The sequence below is a fragment of the Schistocerca piceifrons genome, chromosome 2, assembly GCF_021461385.2.
Source record: "Schistocerca piceifrons isolate TAMUIC-IGC-003096 chromosome 2, iqSchPice1.1, whole genome shotgun sequence".
Classification (NCBI taxonomy): Eukaryota; Metazoa; Arthropoda; class Insecta; order Orthoptera; family Acrididae; genus Schistocerca; species Schistocerca piceifrons.
In genome coordinates, this window is record NC_060139.1 from 684507822 (window position 1) to 684535050 (window position 27229).

The following is a 27229-nucleotide window of genomic DNA, read 5'->3' on the forward strand; positions in this document are numbered from 1 at the left end:
GCCCCCTCCAGACACACGAGCAATATCAACCCGTTACTCCAACTCGTTCCACACTCTCTGTAGCATATCAGGCGTAACAGTTTGGATAGCTGCTGTTATTTCTCGTTTCAAATCATCAATGGTGGCTGGGAGAGGTGGCCGAAACACCATATCCTTAACATACCGCCATAAGAAAAAATCGCAGGGGTAAGATCAGGGCTTCTTGGAGGCCAGTGATGACGTGCTCTGTCACGGGCTGCCTGGCGGCCGATCCATCGCCTCGGGTAGTTGACGTTCAGGTACTTACGGACAGATAAGTGCCAATGTGGTGGCGCTCCATCCTGCTGGAATATGAATTGCTGTGCTTCTTGTTCGAGCTGAGGGAACAGCCAATTCTCTAACATCTCCAGATACTGTGGTCCAGTTACAGTAGCACCTTCCAAGAAAAAGGGACCAAAAACTTTATTGGCTGAAATGGCGAACAAATGTACAACTAAATGAAACTTTATAGCTCCCTTAATTCGCCGACAGATAGTGCTTAGCTCTGCCTTTTTAAATTCCCAAAGTTGTGGTATTCTCTTTGAATCACCCTGTATACCTTTGCTGTTGCGTTACAAAGTACTAACACAGCACTGCTCAAGTATTAAAAAGACCAGTTTTATTATGAAACCAAGAGGTTTTTACCGAGAAATCGGCACATCCCTATCCATGAAATAATTTTCTATCTGAGAAACATGAGAGAACACCAATACTTCACAAATCTGCGATAAATTATCAAAGTACAGAGGCTGTACAGAAAACAACAAACGCCTAACTAATTCACAAGACGTCACAGGAGAAGATCTTACGCTCTGCTTATAATAATACAGGGTGTTACAAAAAGGTACGGCCAAACTTTCACGAAACATTCCTCACACACAAAGAAAGAAAATATGTTATGTGGACATGTGTCCGGAAACGCTTACTTTCCATGTTAGAGCTCATTTTATTACTTCTCTTCAAATCACATTAATCATGGAATGGAAACACACAGCAACAGAATGTACCAGCGTGACTTCAAACACTTTGTTTCAGGAAATGTTCAAAATGTCCTCCGTTAACGAGGATACGTGCATCCATCCTCCGTCGCATTGAATCCCTGATGCGCTGATGCAGCCCTGGAGAATGGCTTATTGTATCACAGTCGTCCACAATACGAGCACAAAGAGTATCTACATTTGGTACCAGGGTTGCGTAGACAAGAGCTTTCAAATGCCCCCATAAATGAAAGTCAAGAGGGTTGAGGTCAGGAGAGCGTGGAGACCATGGGATTGGTCCGCCTCTACCAATCCATCGGTCACCGAATCTGTTGTTGAGAAGCGTACGAACACTTCGGCTGAAATGGGCAGGAGCTCCATCGTGCATGAACCACATGTTGTGTCGTACTTGTAAAGGCACATGTTCTAGCAGCACAGGTAGAGTCATCATCAGTTATCTGCTATATTAGCAGGTCCTTTGCCTCTCCATTTTCTGCGATCCATTGCTTCCTTCTTAAGGCTGCTGTATGTTGTACCGTCCATCATGTCATCCAGTATCTGGAATCTCTTCCTTCCTCGCTTCCTTTTCCCTTCTACATAACCTTCTAAAACTGTTTTTATCAGTCCGTCATTCTTTCTTAATATATGCCCAATCCAATTTCTTTTTCTTCTCTTTATTAGATCTAGTAACTGCCTTTTCTCTCCCACTCTTCTCAGTACCTCTTCATTTTTTACTCTGTCCATCCAACTTATTCCTTCCATCTTCCGCCATGTCCAGATCTCAAAAGCCTCCAGCCTTTCTCTGTCTTTTTTCCTCATAGTCCATGTTTCAGCGCCATATAGAAGAACACTCCATACAAGACATTTTATGAGTCTCTTTCTGAGTTCTCTGTCCATATCGCTGCAGAAGATTCTCCTTTTCTTATAAAACGCCTCTTTTGCCATTGCTATCCTTGTTTTAATTTCTGTGGTGCACTTCCAGTCGGTGTCTATCCTGCTTCCAAGATACTTAAAATTTTGCACCTGTTCTAGTGTTTCTCCATTCAGCACAATTTTTATTTCCTTATTTCCTCCTATTGCCAATACTTTTGTTTTATTTGTGTTAATTTTCATTCCATATTTTTTTCCGTTAGTTGCAATGGTGTCCACCAAATCCTGTAATTCTTTTTCCCCTGTGGCTAGAAGGACCATGTCATCAGCAAATCTCAAGCACCCTACTCTTCGTCCTCCAATTTCTACTCCTTGGTCATCTAATGAGCATTGGTCAATCATATTTTCCAAGTACAGGTTGAAAAGAGTAGGTGATAAACAGCATCCTTGTCTTACTCCTTTCCCTAGTCTGATCCAGTTTGTACTTCCTCCTCTCACTTTAACTGAAACTTTTTGATTAAGGTACAATGAGTTTATAAGTCTTCTGGTTTTCCAGTCCACTCTCTTTTCCCTCATAATAGTCGCCAGCTTGTCCCAAACCACATTGTCAAATGCCTTTTCTAAATCGATGAAGCACATATATAGGTCTCTTCCTTTTTCAATAAACCTTTCTCCCAAGATTCGTAGGAGCCCTATTGCATCTCTGGTGCCCGTATTCCGTCTAAAGCCAAACTGCTCCTCGCCGAGATTCTCCTCTATTACTTTTTCAAGTCTTTTATTAATTATTCTTAACATCACTTTGGCTGCATGTGAAATGAGGCTGATTGTCCTGTGCTCGCTGCATTTCTTGGTTCCTTGTTTTTTCGGCAATGGAATCATTACTGTTGTCAAAAAGTCCTCAGGCCATTCACCACTGTCATATATTTTATTACATAACCTCAATATTTCTCTTATTCCATTGTGGTTCAAGCATTTTAGTATTTCTCCCGGTATTGTATCTGTACCTACTGCTTTGCCATTTTTCATTGCATCAATGGCAAACTTTACTTCTTCCATTATGATGGCCGGTCCTTTCTCTTCATCACTTACACTGTTGTGTGGTTCAAGTTCTAGAGTTTCTGGTTTGCTATTTGTGTCATATAGCTCTTTTATATATTCTTCCCATCTCTGGAGGACATCGTCACGATCTTTATACACTACCTCTTCGTCTTTACTCAAAATTTCCATAGTACCACTTCCTGCTCTGTTTTGTTCCCATGTCATAGTCTTTACTCTGTTGTATAGTAAGTCGTATCTTCCTCTCCTGTCCAGTTCTTCAATTTCATGACATTCCTCTTTTAGCCATTTTTTTCTAGCCTGCTCTGTTTCTCTTCGCAGTTCGTTATTTAACCTTCGGTATATCTTTCTTGCATCTTCAGTGTTCTTGTTTTTCAATTTTCTTCTCTCCTCCATCTTGGAAATCATTTCTTGTGTGACCCATGGTTTTTTTGACCTTTTCCCTTTTACATATCCTATATTTTGCTGTCCTGCTTCAATGATTCCTTCTTTCAGCATATTCCAGTACTCATTGGCATTATCAGGTGCTTCTTTGTCTCGTAATGTGATTAGAAACTCCCGAGACAGCATTTCTGTAATTTGTTCTTTGTTGGACCTTATCTTCTCTAGATCCCATTTCTTCACCATTGTCGCCTTTTTCAGTTTTTTCATTCTTATTTCTATTTCTGCCATAAGTAAGTTGTGGTCACTATTAATATCTGCAAATGGTAATGTGTGCACCTTCTTGATTCCATTCCTGTATCTTTCTTCTACCAGTATAAAATCGATTTGGTTTCTATATTTATCCCCTGGTGATTTCCAAGTGTAGAGCCTCCTCTTATGGTTCTTGAACCATGTGTTTGCCACTATCAGCTGCCTTTCCCTGCAGAAGTCAATTAACCATTCACCTCTGTCATTTCTCTTTCCAATACCATGACTGCCTACTATGTTTCCCTCTTTCCCTTCTCCCACAATGGCGTTCCAGTCTCCCATTACTATTTCGCAGCATTTTTTATTTTCGTCCATTATTCTCTCTATTACATTGTATGTTTCCTCTACAATTTGGTCATCATATTCTGAAGTTGGCATATACACCTGGACAATCAGTAAATCTTTTTGTGCTCCTTTCAGCCTTACACCAATAACCTGGTCATTTGCATAGTCTACATATTCCACACATTTAGCCAATTCCTTTGTCATAATCATTCCTACTCCATTAATTCCTTTTACTTCTCCTCCTTAGTAGTAGAATACATATTCATCTGACTGCAACTCTCCATGTCCATTCCATCTTACTTCAGCAACTCCTACGAGGTCCATATGATTCTTTTCCATCTCTCTTTTAAGGTTTTCTAGTTTTCCTGCTTGTAGCAGAGTTCTGACATTCCAGGTACCAGGTAGAGTATCCCGTATCAAATCATAATAACGTGCTCCATTGAGTGTAGGTGGAAGAACATGGGGCCCAATCAAGACATCACCAGCAATGCCTGCCCAAACGTTCACAGAAAATCTGTGTTGATGACGTGATGGCACAATTGCGTGCGGATTCTCGTCAGCCCACACATGTTTATTGTGAAAATTTACAATTTGATCACGTTGGGATGACGAAACTAAAATGAGCTCTAAAATGGAAATTAAGCGTTTCCGGACACATGTCCACATAACATATTTTCTTTATTTGTGTGTGAGGAATGTTTCCTGAAAGTTTGGCCGTACCTTTTTGTAACACCCTGTATATCATACAGTAGCGCAAATGCAAACAAATGAAGGACAGTACACTAAACGACTCCATAAATGAAATGGAAACAAATGATTCTTAACACAACCTCTACGGGAAAACTTGTACAGTTGTACAAGGACATACTTTACCGATATTATGTGCGCCTTTGTTTTAGGTGGAGACCCCAGAGGCCGACGGACTTCTGCTGCGGTTTCTGTTTGAGGAGCTAGGTGGTCTGATTTGGGCTACGTCATTCTGGTGATCATGCTGTAGACTTCGTCAACCAATCCCTGCATTTGTATGTCCATCCTTTTAGCAGGAGGTCTCTGGGGCGACGGCCGTTTACTATCGTGACAAATAAATAAAAACACCTACAGCCGTCCTTATGATTTTATTTTATTTTGTCACTACCAGTTTCAACGCTTCAGTGCGGCATCTTAAGGCTGTTTTTGATGCGATACAGGTTGATATGATCCCCATGCATAACATATCAGCTGCCAGCATTACTGGCTACGCAGATAATGTGTCAGCACTCCAACCATCAATAGCCAACTGACTCAGTCAGTAGCGACAAAATAAAATAAAATAATAAGGACGGCTGCAGGTGTTTTTATTTCTTTGTCACGACTCCCTGCATTATTCCTTGTTTGCCCTAAGTTCCATGTTTGATGCATAAAGTGGTCAGAATTTTGCCTTTCCCTTCTGTTGCTACACTCCTGGAAATGGAAAAAAGAACACATTGACACCAGTGTGTCAGACCCACCATACTTGCTCCGGACACTGCGAGAGGGCTGTACAAGCAATGATCACACGCACGGCACAGCGGACACACCAGGAACCGCGGTGTTGGCCGTCGAATGGCGCTAGCTGCGCAGCATTTGTGCACCGCCGCCGTCAGTGTCAGCCAGTTTGCCGTGGCATACGGAGCTCCATCGCAGTCTTTAACACTGGTAGCATGCCGCGACAGCGTGGACGTGAACCGTATGTGCAGTTGACGGACTTTGAGCGAGGGCGTATAGTGGGCATGCGGGAGGCCGGGTGGACGTACCGCCGAATTGCTCAACACGTGGGGCGTGAGGTCTCCACAGTACATCAATGTTGTCGCCAGTGGTCGGCGGAAGGTGCACGTGCCCGTCGACATGGGACCGGACCGCAGCGACGCACGGATGCACGCCAAGACCGTAGGATCCTATGCAGTGCCGTAGGGGACCGCACCGCCACTTCCCAGCAAATGAGGGACACTGTTGCTTCTGGGGTATCGGCGAGGACCATTCGCAATCGTCTCCATGAAGCTGGGCTACGGTCCCGCACACCGTTAGGCCGTCTTCCACTCACGCCCCAACATCGTGCAGCCCGCCTCCAGTGGTGTCGCGACAGGCGTGAATGGAGGGACGAATGGAGACGTGTCGTCTTCAGCGATGAGAGTCGCTTCTGCCTTGGTGCCAATGATGGTCGTATGCGTGTTTGGCGCCGTGCAGGTGAGCGCCACAATCAGGACTGCATACGACCGAGGCACACAGGGCCAACACCCGGCATCATGGTGTGGGGAGCGATCTCCTACACTGGCCGTACACCACTGGTGATCGTCGAGGGGACACTGAATAGTGCGCGGTACATCCAAACCGTCATCGAACCCATCGTTCTACTATTCCTAGACCGGCAAGGGAACTTGCTGTTCCAACAGGACAATGCATGTCCGCATGTATCCCGTGCCACCCAACGTGTTCTAGAAGGTGTAAGTCAACTACCCTGGCCAGCAAGATCTCCGGATCTGTCCCCCATTGAGCATGTTTGGGACTGGATGAAGCGTCGTCTCACGCGGTCTGCACGTCCAGCACGAACGCTGGTCCAACTGAGGCGCCAGGTGGAAATGGCATGGCAAGCCGTTCCACAGGACTACATCCAGCATATCTACGATCGTCTCCATGGGAGAATAGCAGCCTGCATTGCTGCGAAAGGTGGATATACACTGTACTGGTGCCCACATTGTGCATGCTCTGTTGCCTGTGTCTATATGCCTGTGGTTCTGTCAGTGTGATCATGTGATGTATCTCACCCCAGGAATGTGTCAATAAAGTTTCCACTTCCTGGGACAATGAATTCACGGTGTTCTTATTTCAATTTCCAGGAGTGTAATTCTGTTTTCTTGAAAGTTATCGCCGTACGTCCCCCGTCTGCTTCAGTCATTCAACTGAGGCTCATTATTAAACCTTTGGCCTTGGTATTGATTTCTTGTTGCCTGTTTCAATTTGTATTTTACCGATCATTATTTCCACCAGATGCACCATGCGAATTTCGTTTATTATGTCTCATTCGGTCTAACTCTCATTACATTTGCCAGTGAGCAGTACCTCAATGACAGTTTCACGTAGCAGTTTCGCATTATCTCCTTGTCACTGTACGGTTAATCCACGTAACGGTTCTTGTTGATTAGTGTCTCGAAAAACTTTACCGAAGTGCGCACCACGATGCTTCGTAATACGTTCCTAAAATAATCTCCTGTTTAATCCTTTCTTATGTGTCCTGTGACCTGTAGGACTTTAGGAAAGCCTTTCGTGATTCTCCGTAACTGCGGCAGTTTACTGCAACGCTATGCATGTGCTCTGCTAGTGAACCTTCCAGGTATCCACAGACAAAATTCCGATTTTTATACTAGTGGCCATGACTCGAGTGGTACCCTATCATACTGTGCAATCCATGAGTTGGGTAGTAGTGAACTGTGGTTCTCTATGTAAACCTGAAAACTTTGAACGGAGAGAAAATGTTTAAATAATCATAATTATGCGCCGCTCTACTTTCTCTAACATCTGGCGCGCGTGCATCCAAGATTTCATAGCCGACCCTCATCTCGTGTCATCGGAGTCATGTAGTAATGTTTCGGTATGTCAGAGTCGCGCACAATTGTGGTCCGAGTCGGTACTTGGTTCGCTACGCACCATTGACAGCGCGCGCTCGGCGCAACATTCGTACCCCGTCAAGAGGGCGTTACTGGCGTATGATGCCCTCTGCCGGGGACGTGGCTACGGAGTGAGCTGCAAAATTTTGCCTTTGACATTTCTGGTGACCAACGAACTCAGGGCAACGTGCTGTTGCTTCGGGCTGAATTTCTACACGAGCCACACGTTCGCACATTTGTCTCATCTCATCCGCCAACTCATTCTGCTCGCTAATGAGATGTGTTTGCTTCTCTTTGATTTCCAACGTTTCTTTCCAGCTACTCTCTGTCCCTGTTTTTTGAGAGTAGAAATAGCCTTCTTGGCTGTGCTCACTTCGACCTTTGCCAGTGCTGTAATTTGGGCACTTTTGGCGCATCTTGTGCTACTAATATGGCTCTCCTAGCCTCACGTTTCGACTCCACCGCCACTTCTCGTGCCTCATCTGACTTTTCCAGCTTTTACACGCTTAATTTCATTGCTGACCTTATTTACATTCCCGAAAAACTCATCAGCCACCTATGAATTTCCTAATTTCCCTTAACTTAGTCGTGTCTCTTTTTCTCCTTCTCTTGTCGCTTGTGAACTTCCCTAATTTCGTTAATGAGGATCTCCTGTCTTTCGTCTACTTCCTGCAGTCTTGTTTCTTCCCTTTCTTCCTTCTCTTTTTACTCCTCCTGTCGTCTCTTCTCTTCCCTTTCCTCTCGGTCTCTTGTATAAATTGAATGATCAATTTTAGTAGCAAACTTCCATCAATGTACCCTGGACTAGACACATGCGACTCAACTGCTGTTATGACACTTTGTCCGGGAAATCGGACTGTTACTTTCCCTGACAGGACCTAATTCCATATATACAGTACCTTAATGACGCGCCACCTCGAAATCGTTTTCATATTCATTTCTTGCACAGGACAGAGTAGCATGGAGAGCTGCATCAAACCAGTCTCAGGACTGAAGACCACAACAACAACATTCATTTCTTGAGTAAAGAGAACTCTCATATTGGGAATATTCTGCATATGACATTTTCGCCCTGTATGCAGACTGTTGTAAATGAATTCTATGTTGGTCTGCATCAGTTCCTGACTCATGCTCCATTCTGAACGACATTAGTGTACAGATTTTCTTGCAATATGAACGTGCTTTCCTCTTTGTAACCATTCGTATCGATTGGTATTTCCGCAGTTTCCTATTGGAAAGCATCACCCTTGACAACTCTACTCTGATCTTTATTTTCATAATTCACAAAGTTGTGCCTTAGTCCATAACACGAAATCTGCTCTAAAATGTCGTGCACATACCAATAAAAACAAATTTGTTCGCCAAAAGCTTGCACAACGCTGATAGCAACGACGCAACATCAGACAAGAAGCGACGCAGAAGTCGCTGAGAAGATACAATGAGAAACAAACAAAATAAACGCAAACAATCATACACTGAAATAAAATGACTACAACATGCTACAAACTGTTGAGATACACCGCATCGTGCCAAATCCAAGTCTCAATGCTCTCAGTGCACCATAGTCACATTGTGAAAATAGGAAGAAAAAGGGTCTGTTTCGCAAGATACCACACTTTGCAAGCCTCGCTTGGTTTAGTCATAAATCTATGTTTGAGTAATGCCTTAATGTTACTGTTTTCACTAAAAGAAAACTACTATCTTCTCAATTAACATCAAATCGTGAGCCAGGCGCTTAATTCTTAAGTATTAAGTAATAAATTTAATCATGGCACCTTCGTTGCCTACGTCTGCGGTCATTTTAAGAACTGTAATAATCGAATTAATTACTTAAATATGATTTAATCTTAAGTTGCTGCTGGTGTGCCCATCTACCAAAACAATAAAATAAAACCAATGAGTAATCGAGGGAGCATGAATGAGAACACCGCCGTATTTAAGCATATAAAATAATGACAAGCTTTATTAATCCTTTTGTAATTACAACTACCTGATGAATTTTACGCAAAAATGACAAACACAAAATGGTGTTTGATTGGCAAAGTATACATTGGAGCGGAAACTATACAAACTCTCCACCGAATTAATTGCTTTTACAATGCAATCTTACTTTGTTTACATGAATCAACTGTGAGGCCCAACTCTATTCAAAAACAATGAACTATGACCAAGTTTACCACGAACCATGGTTCACCTGAGAACAGGGAGCTGTGAATATCATTTAAGAACCCTACACCAGTTCAGCAGCATTTTACCCTTCCACTTTTATTCAGGCCGCAGCAGAATATGGCGTGCTGCGGGCGAGGAGTGGTGCGCTGTGGCAGAAGATTTTAGACTAGGAAGGCATCGTTCTCAGAGAAGCATGGCCATCTTTTCGGAAAAAATACATCTACCTACACTGGACCAAAATCCCTCATTTATGCAGGGATGAAATCTTACCAGGCTGAAGAATTCCAATTTCTGAAAGAAGGCTGTTAATCTTCCCAAACAGTTATGCCAGTGAAATATATGTTTCTGCGGCTCGCTGAAACATCTTGGCGACTTCCTGGAGTTAAAGGGGGGGTGACAGTCTTGCCTCCACTATACACGTTCACCAGCTGCTCTGTCCGTATCGTCACAGCTTCGAACATGAGATGCATGGAGTTTCATGACCTTCTCAACGTATGCACAAAAGCTCTGTTTACAGCAGTCTCTCTCCACCCACTTTCAGCGAACAGGCCATCTTCGCGTCCCTCTGCAGATACGATCCACTGAGCGCTGCTTCCCAGAATTATTCACAGCTACTTCACTGCACTCAGCATTTATGACCCTTAGTTCTCTCCCTCCAAAAAAATGTTCAAATGTGTGTGAAATCTTATGGGACTTAACTGCTAAGGTCATCAGTCCCTAAGCTTACACACTACTTAACCAAAATTATCCTAAGGACGAACACACACACCCATGCCCGAGGGAGGACTCGAACCTCCGCCGGGACCAACCGCACAGTCCATGACTGCAGCGCTTTAGACCGCTCGGCTAATCCCTCGCGGCTCTCTCCCTCCCTTTCTCCATCATCTCCACTACGGCCCCCTGGGTACAAACTCTCTACAGGTTGCCCATGTAGTTACAAGAACGTTCTGCCCATCATTTCCCCATGTAAAAATCTCATAAGCCACTCATACCAAATGTAGTAATGGGGAACACCAATATTATGATCTAGAATATGAACGTTAATAGACTGACAACGTCCATATACATGAAACTGCCGCACATGCCGTACGCAGCTTCCGTCTGGGGATACGCAGCTCCTACACGCCTGCGCTGGCTGCATATCTTACAGAACAAAGTGCTATACATCATTAGCAACGCTCCACGTTACACACGCACCGTTGATCTTCACAATGAATACCGCCTTGAAACCATCAAGGAAGTGTTCAAAGATACAGACCAAACAACTATACAGCCCCTCAAGACACTCGGACAGGCCCTTCAACTTTACTCTGGGAAACTATGATCATAAACATAGATGGAAGCGTAAGCGACTAAACACTCTGCTAGCTAGAGCACAACCACCTACGGCAAGCTAATATACAACCGCAAGCGACAAAGTCGGCAAGCCCTGCATATCAGCAACGTCGACCGGATATGCCAGCTGCCATTGAAGCCGACCAACGGGCTACAGCAGGGAAACCGACAAAGCTCGCACACTGATGCTCAAACAAACCGCCAACATAACATTACACCTTGGAATACACCTTGGAACTGATATATGGCAAACCGGACACAAAACTATGATGAACGTGTTACATGTATGCTGACGCTGACCTGGAGATCGATACAGTTCCGCACTGTCGCCTGATAAACAAAGTAAGAGCCTACGGAATATCAGACCAGCTGTGTGGCTGGATTGAAGAGTTTCTAGCAAACAGAACACACCATGTTGTTCTCAATAGAGAGACGTCTACAGACGTTAAAGTAACCTCTGGCGTGCCACAGGGGAGTGTTATGGGACAATTGCTTTTCACAATATATATAAATGACCTAGTAGATAGTGTCGGAAGTTCCATGCGGCTTTTCGCGGATGATGCTGTAGTATACAGAGAAGTTGCAGCATTAGAAAATTGTAGCGAAATGCAGGAAGATCTGCAGCGGATAGGCACTTGGTGCAGGGAGTGGCAACTGACCCTTAACATAGACAAATGTAATGTATTGCGAATACATAGAAAGAAGGATCCTTTATTGTATGATTATATGATAGCGGAACAAACACTGGTAGCAGTTACTTCTGTAAAATATCTGGGAGTATGCGTGCGGAACGATTTGAAGTGGAATGATCATATAAAATTAATTGTTGGTAAGCGAGTACCAGGTTGAGATTCATTGGGAGAGTTCTTAGAAAATGTAGCCCATCAACAAAGGAGGTGGCTTACAAAACACTCGTTCGACCTATACTTGAGTATTGCTCATCAGTGTGGGATCCGTACCAGAACGGGTCGACGGATGAGATAGAGAAGATCCAAAGAAGAGTGGCGCGTTTCGTCACAGGGTTATTTGGTAACCGTGATAGCGTTACGGAGATGGCCGGCCGCGGTGGTCTCGCGGTTCTAGGTGCGCAGTCCGGAACCGTGCGACTGCTACGGTCGCAGTTTCGAATGCTGCCTCGGGCATGGATGTGTGTGATGTCCTTAGGTTAGTTAGGTTTAAGTAGTTCTAAGTTCTAGGGGACTGATGACCACAGCAGTTGAGTCCCATAGTGCTCAGAGCCATTTGAACCATTTTTGTTACGGAGATGTTTAGCAAACTCAAGTGGCAGACTCTGCAAGAGAGGCGCTCTGCATCGCGGTGTAGCTTGCTCGCCAGGTTTCGAGAGGGTGCGTTTCTGGATGAGGTATCGAATATATTGCTTCCCCCTACTTATACCTCCCGAGGAGATCACGAATGTCAAATTAGAGAGGTATGAGCGCGCACGGAGGCTTTTAGACAGTCGTTCTTCCCGCGAACCATACGCGACTGGAACAGAAAAGGGAGATAATGACAGTGACACGTAAAGTGCCCTCCGCCACACACCGTTGGGTGGCTTGCGGAGTATAAATGTAGATGTAGACCGGCATCCAGTGGCAGCCGCCGAGTAACACCACCGCACAACTATAAAGGTATCGACCTCCATATTACCCACTAGTAACGAAGCCTAGCCTAGCATGACCTGTCGCAGACAGCAAGAAAACCGCTACAGCTCTTATAGCCCGACCCAGCTATCTAAGAGGATTTCTTTCCCTAGGATCTTGCCTTATCACTTTTCTGTCTCTGCCCTCCAAATCGCTATCCCTCGTTCAACTGTCGACCCTATCTCCAGATGAGGGCGTATTAATGGTTAACCTTAACCTGATGTACTCAAATATCGCAGAAACCTCAGCCTGTGAGACCTCACTTTAGTGAAAACTAACGCTTATGCGGAGATGGTAGTGACTTATTGTGTTGGCCATCATGCCGGCGTGGCCGTGGAGCGGCTCCACCTCTATCTAAAGACTGACAATGTTGTTAAAGTGATAGAGTAGTGTGCCACCTCTCAGCTACAACAGAAGAGGTGGTAAATGATACTTGTCAAAGAGTTACAAAGAGGTTCTTGGAAAATGAACTCTCTCTCATAATATGAACAAAAACAACATTTTCGGTTCTACACAACAAATGGCGCCATACCAACAAATGATGTAGCACGTGAGCAGCAGTCAGTAGATTGAGTAGAATGCTCCAAGTTTTTGGGTATATATATATATTGATGAAAACTTGCACAGTAATAAGCACATTACTGAGTATCTCCAAGTATTAAGTTTGATTATTTTTGCTCTTGGTATAATTGCTGATCTTGGAACCAAGCGAATCAAGCTCCTCTCATATTTTGCATAATCCCACTCAATAATGTCTTACGGTATAATATTCTGGGATAAATCATTATTTAGAGAGGAAATATTGATTGCACAAAAGAGAACACTAAAAGTAACATGTGGTTTTCAGCCATTAACATTCATGTAGGTACCTCTTCAACAAGTTAGGCATTTTAGCTTCACCATCACAATGCATATATTAGCTAAGAAAATTCCTCATAAACAATAAACCACAATTTGAGAAAAAAACGGTGGTTCAAATGGCTCTGAGCACTATGGGACTCAACATCTTAGGTCATAAGTCCCCTAGAACTTAGAACTACTTAAACCTAACTAACCTAAGGACATAACACACACCCATGCCCGAGGCAAGATTCGAACCTGCGACCGTAGCAGCCTCGCGGTTCCGGACTGCAGCGCCAGAACCGCACGGCCACCGCGGCCGGCACAATTTGAGAAGAACAGTGATGTCCATACCTACAGCAGCAGAGGCGAAAATTACCTCCCTTACCTATGATTAAAGCTGTCAGTAGCTCAGAAAAGATACAAATTTACAGCGCAAAAAATCTTTGGTCATTTTCCCAATAAAGCGACATAAAATGTCTGACAGGTAGCAAAGCAAGTTTTAAATCAAATTGGAAAGGTTTTGCACTGGCAGGTCCATCTATTCCGCTGACGAATTTCTACGTAAAAACTGGTTCCTAGTAAGAAAAAGAACCCCTGTTTTTAACTGTAGTTGCATGACTGGCACGAAGATTATAATGTGTTCTTTAATGTTAATACTCATCATGTATACATATACTGCAAACCGACTCGTTCCCTATCATTTCAACAAAAGAACCGTTCAAATGATCTATGAAACATGTAACTAACTATGCAGACTGTTTGCAGAATGTTTTCTTTCGACAGCCAAAGCGGATTATAGAGTGTAACCTATTTTCATCACTAGCAACTCCGCATGGCCTGACGGCCCGTTAATTTACTTACCGTGGTCGGTGTCATTCTCTACTAGTGGCGTCATTCCGATGCGGTAGCAGAGGAATGGGTATATGGCTCTCCAATTCGTTGACCGAGCGAGGTGGCACAGTAGTTAGCACATTGGACTCGCATTCCGAAGGACGACGGTTCAATCCCTCGTCCGACCATCCTGGTTTAGCTTTTCCGTGATTTCCCTAAATCGCTTCAGGCAGATGCTGGGGTGGTTCCTTTGACAGGGCTCAGGCCGAATTCCTTCACCATCCTTCCCTAATCCGATGAGACGTATGACCTCGCTGTTTGGTCTCTTCCCCCAAATCAACACAACCCAATCCAAGTCGTTGCCAGTTTTCCAGACAATGGAGCTGCCACTCAAGTAGATCCTCAGTTATCATCACGACGGTGAGTGCACCCCGTTCCAGTCCTTCCACCAAGAATAAAATCCCTTGCAATGTTGGGAACTCCACCTTGGTCCTCTGCATACCACCCGAAACGCTATCTACTGATAAACTGAGGCAGATCATTTTCATCATAATTACATCTAAAATCTGAAATATGAGCAACTAGTCGACATTTCAGATGAGTGTCGTACTGTAAAGTCAGTATTCTTATACTTCAGACTAATCTTTTTATCTTTCACCCTGACCGAACACTAGATAAACGAAATGAATCAACACAGAAAATTCATTTTCTTCAGAAGTAAATATCTGCTAAAGGAAGTCCTGTACCGCAGTGTCACATGTATGGAGACGTAATTCGAAGTACATAAAACATTTGTGTCCGTTGAGATCTTGACAATTTCTTTGAAGGACAAAAAGAGAAACCAAAAAAGCTCATAACATATGAAAAATAGCTAAATTCGACAGTAACAGACTTCTGAATTTATAATGTTTCCGTTCGTTAGCAACCATGGTTTGTAATGGAGAACTCGGTACTATGAAGTCTGATGTTGAGTGGCATGGAAGAAGGGTAAAAAAGGCTCAGATTAAAAATAAACCACAGAGAAAACAATTCGGTCGTCAATTCCGTAAGAAACTGAATGCAGGGAAAATTTAAGAACCAAGCGGGAAGTCAGATCTCTCATCGCAACTCATTACTTGTGTGTGGCGTTGCGTCCACAGTCTGAATGCTGGGCAATGAGCTGTGCATAACAAGCGACTCCAATTTTCGACTTCATTTATTCCGTTTCTGAGCCTAATTGGAGTCTCTTGCTCGACGTAAGCCTGCAGATTAAGTTCCCGGCCAGCCTGCCCTGAGACCTCCCCTACTGACTCTGCCCGCCCGCTCCACCCCTCCTCCTGGCCGCACGCTTCCGCCTCGTGCTCGTTAGGGGTTGTGGAGCCCACGCTGTCACCCCCGCCAGCTCACTGTGGTCCGTCACGGCCGATCCGACGCTTCGGCCATAATTACGGGGACACAGGCGCCGCAGCCGGACACTGCATCCCGTCCCCCCACACCCTCACTGTAACTGGCGGTCTGCGGCAGAAACAAAGGCGAGGCCACCGGCCAGAGCCGTAAGGCTGTCATTCAAACACCAGCACGTCTGATTGCCTGACAGCCGAAACTCCATGGATTACAATCTGCGCCCCTCATCAGAGGGCGACGTACACCGCACGCGGTTCCGAATCGTCTGCAGTTAGCCTTGCTTTCGAGTAATTTGTAACGCTTGCAACACACTGCTACATACCGTCATGGCTGAGCCAGAAAGAACAGCTCCGCCTCCTCTCTGTAAAACCACCTTTCTACAACTTTACTTTTCTACAATTGTAGTACGCACATTTAGCAAAGTTTATAATCTCTTAAATAGGTTTAATAAAACTTAAGATCCGTTTTCCATTCCACTTATTTCTCTGTGAAACTGAAATTCCCCTGTCCTCAATCGGCAGAATCAGCAAAATCCGAAACCCTTCCGTAAAGCAGCATAATGTTTTTGTTACACCGACCATTCCACAGCATCGTAGCGAGCTAGCAGAAATAACCCCATTATTAATTCAGTTATGAAGGCAAGCTGTGCGACCGAGGGCACCGTTGCTGCATAAAACATGTTGAGATGGTAGTGGTGGCTTCTTTAATACACTAATTTGAAGAAATGATACAGTGTTGCCGGGAGAAGATAGGAACACGAGACAGTAGGTGAACGCACTTGTCACGGTTAGTTCTTAGAGCGACTTCCTCTTTCGTTTATATTTTCCTGGTCAATTAAAATACAATGTGAACGGATATCAAAGATACGATTCGCTGATGACATTGCTATCTTGAGTGAAAGTGAAGAAGAATTAAATGATCTGCTGAACGGAATGAACACTCTAATGAGTACACTGTATGGTTAGAGAGTAAATCGGAGAAAGACGAAGGTAAGGAGAAGCAGTAGAAATGAGAACAGCGAGAAACTCAACATCAGGATTGATGGTCACGAAGTCAATGAAGTTAAGGAATTCTGCTACCTAGGCAGTAAAGTAACCAATGACGGACGGAGCAAAGAGGACATCAAAAGCAGACTCGCTATGGCAAAAACGGCATTTCTGGTGTAGAGAAGTCTACTAATATCTCGGTCTTCCTCTACAGTTTTTGCCCTCTACAGCTCCCTCCAGTTCCATGGAAGTCATTCCCTCATGTCTTAGCAGATGTCCTATCATCCTGTCTCTTCAGTGTTTTCCACATATTCCTTTCCTCTCCGATTCTGCGTAGAACCTCATAATTCCTTACCTTATCAGTCCACCTAATTTTCAACATTCGTCTATAGCACCACATCTCAAATGCTTCGATTCTCTTCTGTTCCGGTTTTCCCACAGTCCATGTTTCACTGCCATACAATGCTGTACTCCAGACGTACATTCTCAGAAATTTCTTTCTCAAATTAAGGCCGGTTTTTGATATTAATAGACTTCTCTTGGCATGAAATTCCTTTTTTGCCATAGCGAACCTCCTTTTGATGTCCTCCTTGCTCTGTCTGTCATTGGTTATTTTACTGCCTAGGTAGCAGAATTCCTTAACTTCATTGACTACGTGACCATCAATCCTGATGTTAAGTTTCTCGCTGTTCTCATTTCTACTACTTCACATTACCTTCGTCTTTCTCCGATTTACTCTCAAACCATACCGTGTACCCATTAGACGGTTCATTCCGTTCAGCAGATCATTTAATTCTTCTTCACTTTCACTCAGGATAGCAATGTCATCAGCGAATCGTATCTTTGATATCCTTTCACCTTGTATTTTAATTCCACTCCTGAACCTTTATTTTATTTCCACCATTGCTTCCTCGATATACAGATTGAAGAGTAGGGGCGAAAGGCTACAGCCTTGTCTTACACCTTTCTTAATACGAGCACTTCGTTCTTGATCGTGCACTCTTATTATTCCCTCTTGGCTGTTGTACATATTGTATATGATCCGTCTCTCCCTATAGCTTACCCCTACTTTTTTCAGAATCTCGAACAGCTTGTACCATTTTATATTGTCGAACGCTTTTTCCAGGTCGACAAATCCTGTGAAAGTGTCTTGATTTTTCTTTAGCCTTGCTGCCATTATTAGCCGTAACGTCAGAATTGCCTCTCTCGTCCCTTTACTTTTCCTAAAGCCAAACTGATCGTCACCTAGCGCATTCTCAATTTTCTTTTCCAGTCTTCTGTATATTATTCTTGTAAGCAGTTTCCATGCATGAGCTGTTAAGCTGATTGTGCGATAATTCTCGCACTTGTCAGCTCTTGCCGTCTTCGGAATTGTATGGATGATGCTTTTCCGAAAGTCAGATGGTATATCGCCAGATTCATATATTCTACACACCAACGTGAATAGTCGTTTTGTTGCCACTTCCCCCAACGATTTTAGAAATTCTGATGGAATGTTATCTAGCCCTTCTGCCTTATTTGACCGTAAGTTCTCCAAAGCTCTTTTAAATTCCGATTCTCATACTGGATCCCCTATCTCTTCTAAATCGGCTCCTGTTTCTTCTTCTATCACATCAGACAAATCTTCACCCTCATAGAGGCTTTCAATGTATTCTTTCCACCTAATTGCTCTCTCTTCTGCATTTAACAGTGGAATTCCCGTTGCACTCTTAATGTTACCACCGTTGCTTTTAATGTCACCAAAGGTTGTTTTGACTTTCCTGTATGCTGAGTCTGACCTTCCGACAATCGTATCTTTTTTGATGTCTTCACATTTTTCCTGCAGCCATTTCGTCTTAGCTTCCCTGCACTTCATTCCTCAGCGACTTGTATTTCTGTATTCCTGATTTTCCTCCTTTCATCAATCAACTGAAGTATTTCTTCTGTTACCCATGGTTTCTTCGCAGCTACCTTCTGTGTATCTATGTTTTCCTTCCCAACTTCTGTGATGGCCCTTTTTAGAGACGTCCATTCCTCTTCAACTGCCTACTGCGCTATTCCTTATTGCTGTATCTATAGCGTTAGAGAACTTCAGACGTATCTCGTCATTCCTTAGTACTTCCGTATCCCACTTCTTTGCGTATTGATTCTTCCTGAATAATGTCTTGAACTTCAGCCTACTCTTCATCACTACTATATTGTGATCTGAGTCTATATCTGCTCCTGGGTACGCCTTACAATCCAGTATCTGTTCGGAATCTCTGTCTGACCATGATGTAATCTAATTGAAATCTTCCCGTATCTCCCGGCCTTTTCCAAGTATACCTCCTCCTCTTGTGATTCTTGAACAGGGCATTCACTATTACTAGCTGAAACTTGTTACAGAACTCAACTAGTCTTTCTCCTCTTTCATTCCTAGTCCCAAGCACATATTCCCTTGTAATCTTTTCTTCTACTCCTTCCCCTACAACTGCATTCCAGTCGCACATGACTATTAGATTTTCGTCCGCCTTTACATACTGCATTACCCTTTCAATATCCTCATACACTTTCTCTATCTGTTCATCTTCAGCTAGCGACGTCGGCATGTATACCTGAACTATCGTTGTCGGTGTTGGTCTGCTGTCAATTCTGATTAGAACAACCCGGTCACTGAACTGTTCACAGTAACACACCCTCTGCCCTACCTTCCTATTCATAACGAATCCTACACCTGTTATACCATTTTCTGCTGCTGTTGTTATCACCCGATACTCATCTGACCAGAAATCCTTGTCTTCCTTCCACTTCACTTCACTGACCCCTACTATATCTAGATTGAGCCTTTGCATTTCCCTTTTCAGATTTTCTAGTTTCCCTACCACGTTCAAGCTTCTGACATTCCACGCCCCGACTCGTTGAACGTTATCCTTTCGTTGGTTATTCAACCTTTTTCTCATGGTAACCTCCCCCTTGGCAGTCCCCTCCCGGAGATCCGAATGGGGGACTATTCCGGAATCTTTTGCCAATGGAGAGATCATCATGACACTTCTTCAAATACAGGCCACATGTCCTGTGGATACACGTTACGTGTCTTTAATGCAGTGGTTTCCATTTCCTTCTGCATCCTCATGTTGTTGATCATTGCTGATTCTTCCGCCTTTAGGGGCAATTTTCCACCCCTAGGACAGGAGAGTGCCCTGAACCTCTATCCGCTCCTCCGCCCTCTTTGACAAGGCTGTCGGCAGAATGGGGCTGACTTCTTATGCCAGAAGTTACTGACAATAAGTGTCAGCAGTGATAGTTACACCTCGGAGAAACAATTCGTCACAGTTTTGTCAGGCGCGTAACATTATCTTTCGTGGATACGCTCAGGTCTTTTTGCGGGGAACTGCTGCTTTGTTTGGGCTCAGCCCTCCCTGTCATTTCCTTATGTTAGCTTAAAAACATCATTTCTTGTCACCGGTAACGATACGGGATATGAATGGATGAATGATAACGAGCAAGTAGATGTGCACTTATGGCCACCTGCTGATTTTTGTGAGTTTGGCTTAGAGAGTGGGGTAGCCATATACCCGAATTTCGAACCTTTTCCACTGCATACAAATGTCGCACGATGATGAAATCTTCACAGTTCATCACGTTCGCAAGTTCTAGAGTACCATGACGTGAGTCATTGTGGATTAAGGTGTTTAAAAGATCTTCACCAAACCCTGAGGTCGTCCTGAACGTGGAGTCACTAATGTCAAAACGATCCTCCTTAAACCGAGAGAACCAACATCTTGCCGTGCTTTGTACGATGGCATTATTCCCATAGACTGCGAAAATGCTGCTGGCTACCTCCGCTATTGTCGCTAATCACTTGAACTCAAACAGAAGAAAATGATTGAAATGTTCCGATTTCTTCACTTGGCATTCCATCTTTTGCGACCACAGCTCCACTCACTACCACCAAATGAGAAAATAGCAACACGTTAACTCAAATAGTGACAGTGAAGTTCAAATAAAAACTGACAGTCGACAAATAAACAAATGGCAGTTGGAATACCAACATGAAAAAAAAATGCTGTGAACTTAGGCACAAACCTGCTATTAAAATCGAGATGCCCATTGGTTTCTTCACCCTCGTGACAGTGCGGCCAAGCTGAGGTTGTGTTCGTAATACAATCTGACGTTGCCATTGCGTTTGATATACATGTATCCAACTTAGGTTATGTTAATTATGTACCGGCTTTGATTTTTGCCTGTTCTGTGGTTTTTTAAAAGTTTGTAGGTCCTTAATCAATATTTTCAGATTCTTGTGCTTTTACATGACTTGTGGGTAATGTTAAATAGTCTGTTTTCATATTTTCTTTATTGTGTACCCTTTTTCCATTTCAATGTTTAATGAGAATTGCGTTTTAATCGTTGTAGCTATCATGTGCGGCTGGTTTACTGACTAAAATTGCTCGCGACCGCTACGGTCGCAGGTACGAATCCTACCTCGGGCGTGGATGTGTGTGATGTCCTTAGGTTAGTTAGGTTTAAGTAGTTCTAGGGGACTGAAGACCTCAGAAGTTAAGTCCCATAGTGCTGAGAGCCATACCACAATGTGTTCCTGTTTAGCATACATTTGAGCCATTTGAACCATTTGAACTAAAATTGTCAAGTTGGCCAATGTCAAACGGAGAACACGTTCAGCCTTGGGGACAGAAGACGGATTCTAAGTGTACATTGCCGGCACTGAAGCACGTTATTATAACATCCTGAAGCGCCGTTGCGGCACGCAATAAATTATTTCTATTTGTTTTAAGTCACGCTGGTATAAGCATATGTCTTTTTTGTTCTATGATGCAGTTCTGGCTTAAAAATATTCTTTTCGATCAATATTTTCTTGATCTGGCACTTACACTCCAAGCTCCTGAATTTAAAGGTATCAAGCATAAGATAACAATCATGGAGGCATGGAAAGCTATACTATGGGAAGGATCACAAGACAGAGTTACTGGAAAATGTGAGTTTGGTAATAGGGAGGATAGCTGAAAAAGACGAAGTTCAGCAAATAAGCATTAAAATATTTATTAGTAACAGCAAATAAACAATCAGGTGGTGTAATATTTGGATAAGGCCCGAAGAAACTGGAAGATTACAGCTGGATCAGTTCATAATCAGTTTCCGAAATCATTTACTGGATTGTAAATAGTGATGACCAGTAGGTTAAGAGTCTTTTCCGGAAGAAACTTTGGGCAACTAAAGTACTGAGGAATGATGAGTTAAATTTGAAGTTTTCTAAGTCAACAGATAATGTGATAACTAGTACCACAGTAGAAATACAAGATAAAAATGATTGTGCGTTTCTAAAATTAGCAGTCACAGTAGTCAATCACACAAAGATACATAGGTGGAGGGTAGCTGTGAAGGGCCGGTAACAGAACAAACACCTCAATTGATCGGTGAAAGAACGAAGAGCAAAAAGATTCTGCGAAATTCCGGATTACAGAAATATAACCGGCTTATGAAAAATAGCAAGTGCAGTGATGGCAAAACGAAATGGCTCCTGGAAAAATGTGAAGAAGGCCTCTACGTGGGGGAGGACAGTCTGAAGATATGATTCTGGTATAAATATGAGCCAATAATGAAGACATAAGGCATGCTGTGTTAGAGAATTTAATTGAGTTTTAGGACCGGTGATCAAATAAGGTAGGCTTGAGGTCACCATTCAGATTTTCTGAAAACAATGTGGGAATCGGCAGCCAAGTTACCATTCAAGTTGCTGCGTAGAATCGATGAGTCTAGAAACAAGTGTTCGGGCATTCGGAGAAATGTCATCCACATAATAGCAATGTATATAATTGCTAGAACTACCGCACTGTCAGATAAACGGTCCATGCATCCTAATTGCTAAGAACAATAATATACGGCAGAACGCAAAAGAAACTGAAGATGTTTTCCATGGCCAACTTGTCTAACGGAAAGGCAAAGGCACTAGAAATGATGCAGCTGATAATAGAAGCAAGACTAAAAAGCTCTGGAGTGTCAAATGGTAGAAGCGATTCGAAAATCTGAGAAATATGGAAGTAAGCGGTAGGGCAGGGCGGTTAATGTACAAAATTTACAAGAAGCAAGATTGAGCAGTAAGAATGGAACACCAACTACCAATAACCAAAGAGTTCTTGGGTTAAATGGGTGAGAGTCGGAAATGTAATATTTTGCCAAGGATATTCGATCTGTACATGGAACAAGAACGGTGGAGAATATCAATGATAAGTTTCGTTTGTGACATTGCTATCCTCAGTGAAACAAAGCAAGAATTAAAGGACATGTTGAATCGTATGAGCCGCCTGATGAGTACGGCATATGGACCGAGAGCATTCCGAAGAAAGACAAAAGTAATGAGATTCGTTACAAACTCCAACACTGGGGCCCAAGAAGCAGATGAAGCTATTTTGGAAGATGAGTAACACATGACAGACGGACTTAATATGACGAAGAAATTTCTGAAAACGGGCATTTGAAGCACAGCACTGTCTGATAGTGAATCATTGACTTTAGGAGAATGAGAAAAGAAGAGAATCGAAACTTTTGAGATACTGTGCTATAGATAAACGTTGAAAATTATGCGCACTCAATAAGGTACTAAGAGGTTCTCCGCAGAGCCGCTGAAAAAGTGACATGTGGAAACGACTGACAAGAAGGACACACAAGGTCGTGGGTCATGTTTTAAGACGTCAGGGAATAACTTACCTGGCATTAGAGGGAGCTGTGGAGGGCGGAAACAGGGGAGGACAGAGGTTCGAATACATCGCACAAATAATTGAGGAAGTAGGTTGCAAGTGCTACTCTGAGATGAAGACGTTGGCACAAGAGAGGAATTCAGGGCAGGCCGCATCGAACCAATCAGAAAATGACTCTAAATATACATACCAAAGTGCATAAGCTGTTAAACTGATTCTGCGGCAGTTATGGCGTTTTAACTGCCCTTACTGTCTTTTGGGTTGTGTGGACGATATTTCTGCTAGAGTCTTATGGTATGTCTCCATTACAATAGCTTCTCCACAACAACGTGGATAGCGATATGAATACAATTTTCTCAAAATTTTTCACAAATTCCAAAGGCCTTAGGCCTTATCGGCAGGCTTCTGAAGTTCTGACAAACTCTAACACTGTATCTCCCTTATCGACTTCCATGTCTCCTTCCATGTCTCCTTCCATAAGGGCGCCACGTGTGTCATAAAGTGAAGTTGGGCGGTGCGAATGGCTGGGAGACCCCGGAAGGAAGATTCAGTTGCGTATTCGGAATGATGCACAGCTTACGTTTTTCCTGGCCTGCCCCGTTCCAAATCTTTTAAGAGACAAAGTAGCCAGTGCACTGACAGAATTGCAATATAATGGTGTACTTGCCCCCATTCAAGCTAGTCAATGTTCAAGTCCACTAGTTTTGCTTTCTAAGCCTTCTGGTCGCATTCGCATTTGTGTTGACTTCAAGTCTACCGTTAACCAAAATGGCTCTGAGCACTATGGGACTCAACTTCTGAGGTCATTAGTCCCCTAGAACTTAGAACTAGTTAAACCTAAGAACATCACAAACATCCATGCCCGAGGCAGGATTCGAACCTGCGACCGTAGCGGTCTTGCGGTTCCAGACTGCAGCGCCTTTTAACCGCACGGCCACTTCGACCGGCCTACCGTTAACCCACAGACAGTAGTTGACACTTATCCGTTACCTCACCCTGAGGATTTCATGGACGGGTTTGGCGCAGGACGTTACTTTTCTAAGATAGATTTGCGTGATTCCTATTTGCAAATTCCATTGGATGAAGAACCACAGAAAGTGGTTCAAATGGCTCTGAGCACTATGGGACTTAACATCTCAGGTCATCAGTCCCCTAGAACTTAGAACTACTTAAACCTAACGAACCTAAGGACATCACACTCATCCATGCCCGAGGCAGGATTCGAACTTGCAACCGTAGCAGTCACGCAGTTCCGGACTGAAGCGCCTAGAACCGCTCGGTCACCGCGGTCGTCCACAGAAAGTGTTTGTTGTAAATATACACTTAGGACTGTTTAAATATTTGCATTTGCCCTTCGGCAGTGCTTCCGCACTCGCCGTTTTTCAACGTTACTTGGAACAGCTGACTGCCAAAGTGCCATTTTGTTCAAACTACCGTGACGATATTGTCGTCTCAGGTCATATACCAGACGGACTTACGCCAATCTGCGTGCTCTTTCTCGAGCGTTGTCAGAAGCAGGACTCAAGTGTGGTCTCGAAAAGTGTGACTTTTTTCAAACTGAGCTACATCACTTAGGTCATGTGATAAATAGTCAGTGTGTGAGCCCCCTCCAATCTCATTCACCTGCATCCGTGACCTACCTATTCCTAGGAATGTGACTGAACTGCAGTCATTATTAGGCAAGACTTACTATATTCGTTTCATAAATAATGCCGCTCAGTTCGCGCTTCCGATGCATTACTTGTATCGGAAAATTGTGCCTTTCGTGTGTACTAAAGACTGTGAAGACGCATTACAGAAACTCAGAAATGCCTTGCTCAGTGACAGATGTTTAGTGCATTTTGAACCTGCCAATCCAGTAGTATTGCAAATCGACGCTTCTTCCTACGGAATCGGCGCTGTGCTTTAGCACAGAGTTGATGCTCAAGACAGACCTATTGCTTTTACCTCAAAGTTGTTAACTCAACTCAGTACAATTATTCTCAGATCGAAAAAGAGGCTCTCGCTATTGTGTATGGTGTGACTAAATTCCATCACTATTTGTATGGGCGAAAGTTCTATTTAGTGACATATCACTGGCCTATGCAGTCCTTGTTTCATCCGTCACAGCCGGTTCGTAAGTGCACTGCTTAAAAAATTGTAACTTTAGGCTTTGTTCCGTACGCAATATCAGAATAAAATTGTGTACAGACCTACGGCAAATCATGGCAATGCAGACGCCCCATCTGGCCATCCCATCGGCGCAAAGTTTGATGCATCTGCCGCAACTTCTTGTCAAATCTATGGGCAGGACTCTGAAATGTTGGAATATATTCACTTGAACTACAGAAAAATTGCACAGGACACAGAAGCAGACCCAGACCTCAAGATTTCATTGCACTATATTCGTACGTGTTGGCCTCGTTCATTGAACAGTATCCAGAACTCAGTTGTGTGTCGATGTTTTGCCCATCGGCATAGCTTTTCAGTTCAACACGGTGTGATCCTAGCTCAAAATAACAATGGACAATCCTGTGTGCTTATTCCCAATATGTTGCAAAAGGATATGTTGCGACTACTCCATCAAGGACATTGGCGTATTGTTCACACTAAGCAGTTAGCGCACCGGGTCTGTACTTGCATGGAGAAAGAGTCCCCTCCGGCACAGACATTCGCAGCTTGGCCTAAGACTCAATTGTCATGGCAACTGTTGCACATAGATCTTCCAGGACCATTTTGGAACACTCCTTGGCTCATAGTGGTAGACACTTTTGCAAGTTCCCATTTGCGGTGCCTGTGACCTCTACCACATCACGTAGCAGCATTCAAGCATTTCCTCAATATTTTGCATCGAAGGTTGAACAGTTTTGTGAAGGTAACGGCATTCGTCATCTAACAAGTGCTCACCTACAGTCACGGAAAAGCAGAATGCATCGTATTCACTTTCAAGCAACAGATGGCCAAGCTCTGAACCACCCTCACATGGCACCAGGCGCTGCAGCTCTTTCTCCTCTTCAATGGCTCGCACCCACGAGACGTATCATCACCGGCGGAAATTCTGCACGGCGGCCACCATCGGACGCTGCTACACTTGCTACACCCACCGCAGAATCCTGCGCCGCCAACGGTCAGCAAGTATCGCTCTGCGCCGTGCGATCTAGTTGTTTTCAGGGTTTATGGCGACCGTGGGTGCTGGGAAAAGGCATGAAACAAGAACGCATTGGCTCATATGTGTACTTAATTGCCGGTCCCAATGGTTTTCAACGCTGCCACCAGAACCAAATTCGCGCATACCGTTTCTCCGTGATTCTGCTGCATTTCTTTCCCCAGAATCATGGCTTCACGACGCGTGCCACCAGGACACTCCAGGAGAAGCGGATGGATGATGCGCCCTCGCCCCCGCCGTGCCCGCTTGCCGACTCCATGGACCTTGACCTGCCATCCACGTCGCCATCGCCGTCATCGCCCCAGCACACGTTCTCAGGTCTGGATGTGTGCCCGGGCAGCAGTTTTCCGGAGATGTTCCTGTTGGCTCGCAAGCCAGATGGCGGGGTACGGTGGGGAGTATGCCTTCCTCCAAAGTCATGGCCCCCGGCCCATCTCTACGTCCAGCGTCCTGCCTCCCTCCACATTGTCGTTCGCAGCCGCACTAACCGACAACGGTGCGGCATTTCGGTGTGGGTGGGGGGGGGGGGGGGATGACGGAAAGTCATCGACTAAAACAGAAGTGTATTCTGGCGTTCCCCAACGTAGTGTTATAGGCCCTTTGCTGTTCCTTATCTATATAAACGATTTGGGATACAATCTGGGCAGCCGTCTTCGGTTGTTTGCAGATGACGCAGTCGTTTATCGACTAATAAAGTCATCAGAAGATCA